We start from the raw sequence: 4,809 nt of genomic DNA on the forward strand, positions 1-4,809 counted from the left end.
AAAAAAAAACCACAAAAAAACACCAGATTAATTTGAAGAGTGTTTTCTCTTCAAATTGCGGCTTTTGCATAAACCTCCATTTTTTTCTTCATGCTGAGTCTTCTCAAAGTCACTGGAGGTGTTTGGTGCCTATGAGCATATTCCAAATCCTGGATCCTGACAGCATTAGCATAAGCTTTGTCACACAGATTTTACCAGTTAAACAACTATGTAACATCTTGATTTTCTGGGTATGTTTTGCAACCTTAAAAGCATACGAAGAACTTAACTGTCATCTTACAAACAATAAGCATCACTGGTCTCCAAATGCATCAATCCATATGATGTTTTCTTGTAATGCTGTAACTGATGTCTATTAAGAAGAGTTTTTATCCTTGCTGACGGACTGCAAAATTTGGAAAGATGGCAGTCTTTTGAAGAGGAATGGGTCGCAGTACGATTGGCTGTCCATGCTGTAAATGTGGTACGAAAAGTTCAGGGAGAGTCTCAGCACGTATCTGTCTGCTTTTGTGGCCTTCCACACAGGGGATGTTGGATCACTTTACAGTCAAAAATGTTGTTAGCCTCCTAGTAGTCTGGTCAGGTACATGAGTAAATCAGTATGGTAAGCACCTAAACATACTCATCAAAATCAGAATAATTATCCAATGGGGAATTGAAGCAACGAATAGGTTGACATATCCTAACTCGCAGAAGCTACAGAAATTCAATTTGAGTCTTCATCTATATATACTGTTTGAGCAAAACGGTTTTGAGTTAAAAACACATGGGGTGAACATGCCTCGTCCCAGGCATGAGGAGAAAACGAGAATGAGTTAGATCAGAGTGGACCTCTTTTAGGACCAAGAGACTTTTCATCTGAGTGACACAAATAAGGTATTCATATAATCAAAAGAAGGTGTGAGCAGCCATACTGGGTCAAACCAAATATCGCCCAGGTCAGATATCCTGCTCTAGGCAATGGTCAGTAGCTTAAGCAGTAGTGTGTACTGATTAGAAATCAAGAACTGTCAGCTTTGATTGTAGCTATAGAAGTACAACCAATAGAAAATACCTGTGGAAAAATCTAAGAACAAGAAAGCATGAAGTGGTATTCTGCCTGCAGCAGTTTGACTCCATGATGTTATGAAGTAGATGGTGGTGTCTTTATTATTAATATGTCTGAATTAACTTTCTGTTGATTAATCAGGTTTTGAACAATGTCAGCTTCTGGCATGCAAAACATTCTGTGGGAAAGAGCTCCACAGCTCAACTAATCATTGTGTTAAAAATTATCTCCTTTTGTTTATTCTGACCCAGCCATAATTCCATTTTTGCTGCCTGGATCTTTCTTTGAAAGAGGATAAATAATCATTCGCTATTCACCTTTTTCATGCCACTCAGAATTTTACAGGTCACAGATACATCCTTCCTCAGCCAGTTCTTTTTCAGACTGAAAAGTCTTCCCCTGTCTGTAAAAAGGCTTCATACAAGCACATCCCATGTTTTTGGTCATCTGTGCCAACTTTCTCTGAACCTTTTCTAGTTCTACTGTATCCCTTTTGAAGATGGGGAGTAGAATTATGTGTAGTATTCAGTATGTGGATGCAACGTGGGTTATGATAATGACTAGTGTGTTCTGTTTTGTTCTCTGTTACATTTTTACATCTTTTTTTCTTAATCCAAGTTTGTTCTCAATTATTTTACAAACCTTCCCAGATTAGTGTCAGTTGTAAATCTAATATGCATACTCTCTCTTAGATTCTTGAGTCATAATGAAAATACATTCTGTCCAGGACATAATGAAAATAGGTTAAATAGGAATGCAACCAGTGCAAAACGCTGCCTCGGTGCAGGCTTCCATTTTAGCAATAAACCTTTGATGATTACCTTCTCAGTATGGTTTCCTACTACTTTTGTACCACCTATATATAGCTATGTTTAGAGTGTCTTTCCCTAGCTTGGTTATTAGAACATTGTGTGCAACAAATATTTTTCCAAAATCAAGATGCAGGACATGCTCTACTCCCCTCCTATCAATACAGGCTCTTACTGTGTTCTTGAATATCCCTTCTTTTGACATGTTAGCGACAATGAAGGGGAGAAAGATAAAGGCTTTCTTAGCACATTGGGAAAATGTATATATGTGCCAAAATAGTTTCCACTCCATCTTTCCTTTTACCTCAGCATTGCTGTGGAAGCAGGAGATAAGAGCAGCAGCCTGAGGTGGAACACAAGCTGCCACTATAAATATTGTGAAATGATTATGCAAGACTGTCCAAAATTTGGAAAAGCATTAGAGAACTTTCACGTTTGTACACAGATGTTTAATCCTTGGAAAAAAATCAGTTAGGAAGAAAGTCAGTGACCTGGAGTCTATTGCTGATTTGGGCACAGGAGTGAGAACTGAATTGAGCATTGGGTACACTTGTCATCACCATCCAATACTACCAGTTTGGTCTAGTATCTTATGTACTACAGGAGGTAGCACGAAGATAAGACTAAAGCTTCTAGTAACAGCGAGAGTCAGTGCCAGGCTGATGCTCGTCTGTGCCAATGTCCATTCTCATTTCTCTAAACGTATTAAGACAAAATGTTACCCAAAGGTCCCATGTGTCCAGGATTAGTGCCACATGGGGAAAGTAAAGGAGTCCTGCTTCTGGCATACACGAGCTGTTAAGTTAGTTTGGTCACCTTATGTAGCTGTACCCTTGACAACCTTTTAGGAATAGGCCAGATGTTCCTTGAGTGACAATAAATACATCCCTGCTCAAATATGTCTATCAGATAGTGGCAGTTACATAGAGGGAGAGACTGGAATATCAACATGAAGAAGTGTGTCTAAATGTCAGAAATGCAAAAATGAGAACAGTTGCCTAAGCAACCTCCTGTTTTCATTGACACGAGTGGCATGGAGCTTGAGACTTCAAAATTGTGCAAAGGGAGAGATACTATTATGGTCATTTTACAAATCAGCAAACTGAAACTAGGTGCTACGATGATGATTTGCTTCTTACTGTATTAGTAAAAAGTCAGCAGAAGTGCTAGGAAAAGAGCATGGGTGAAGCTAGTCAGTGCTCTCACTGTACTGGCGTTTCTGAGCACAAGGTGTTTTCAAACCATGCTTCACTAAATACCTGCTGGTGGTCTCCTGTGAAAGGGCTTCGTGGCTGCTTGGAGTCCCCTTCATTTCAGTTGCTAAACCAAAAGACAGTCAAAAGTTGTGTACAATCAGAGACAGTAGCTGATGCATAAGGGAGGTGGGGTTTTTGGTTTTACAATAGGATAAGCTTTTTATTGAAACGTGGTCACACCCAGGCAAAGTTTGAGAACCTCTGTGTTCTAGGAAAGCTATTTACTCGGAGTCTTTGGTACATCAAAAAAAGAACATTTTATGTTGATTTTTGGTTAATGAGCAGTGAGAAGTAGGCAAAGATACCAGGCACATGGAGGCACATTTTTCTAAATAATGATGTGGTTGATTAAGGTGAGCAGATTGAGGGCCACAGAGATTATGCAAATCTCACTTAGATAAATGTTTATGTTAGGGTGGGGATCACTGTCCTGTTTAGAAGCAAACTTAAGACCTTTAAACTTTACTTGTTGGAATAATGTGGAGACATTTTTTCTTTGATTAAATGATACGCTAACCCCTTATGTGCTAGTGTGTTGCAACTGCACTCTTCTTATCGTTCTGTAAAGGACAGGAGCTGAACTTCCTAGATCCTGAATTCTGCTGTTATGAGGCTTGTTCACATTTTATGATGCTGCTCTACTGAAGTACAGGGTTGTATGAAATCCCTCGAACACCACCTCCTAGCTGCTGAACTGAGGCCCTGGGTAACCCCAAGATCAGTCCTCCCAAAGTGCAAGAATCTCGCTGGAAAACTGGTGTTCTAGAGCAGATTTTTTCCCCACACTTTTCCAATCCCAAATATAGGGCCAACTTTTCAAGCAGCTGTCACCACGAAACTCTATGTTTGGGCACTCTGAAATACAGTCTATGACATGTATTCCCATTTAAAGCATCTCTGGTCCTAGAGACAGGCTGCTAAAATCATCGGTGTGTTCAGTCTACCAAATATGGGCCATGAAGTGCTGATCCAAAGTCCACGTTACAGTGAGTCCCTCGTGTTGGTAATTCCATAGTCATCTTGCACTACTCTAGATATGAGACTACTGTGACCCTACCTCCCATTGCACATCACCAGTGCTGGCTTGGTCAGGCAGCAGCTGGACACATATTGACTTCAGTGGGAGAAGAAATGGAAAGCTGTGCGGAACACCATTACTCTGACAAGTTGAAGGGCTACAAAAGCAGCATTAAACCATCAGTCTTTAATACCACCAGAGAAATCTCCTTCCTCCAGGAGTCAACTTACGGACAACATCCTCTCAATACATCCCTACTGAAAGCCTGTGTACTATCAGCCATTAGCCTTCTGAGAGGCCCATACCAAGTGGTGAACTGTCAAGATGCTCATCCCAGCCACATTATCCTTTTTCTCATTTGCTTGCTCAGGGATAAAAGTAACACACCGCAGGAGCATTTTGCAGTGGATAATAATGCTGCCACCGTGTATTTGGTTGACACACTGAGAGAGGACCTCCAGCTGGAAGACTTCAAATTCAGGGTACTCGGCCCCCTGAGCTGGAAGACAGGGATGGCGAGCAGGATGAACCCCCCATAATCCAAGAGGAAGCAGTCAACGACCTGCTACGCCACCTGGATGCTCACAAGTCTATGGGGCTGGATGGGATTCACCCGAGAGTGCTGAGGGAGCTGGCAGAGGTGCTCGCCAAGCCGCTCTCCATCATTTATCAGCAGTC

This window comes from Aptenodytes forsteri, unplaced genomic scaffold (genome assembly GCF_000699145.1).
Source record: "Aptenodytes forsteri isolate BGI_AS27 unplaced genomic scaffold, ASM69914v1 Scaffold584, whole genome shotgun sequence".
Lineage (NCBI taxonomy): Eukaryota > Metazoa > Chordata > Aves > Sphenisciformes > Spheniscidae > Aptenodytes > Aptenodytes forsteri.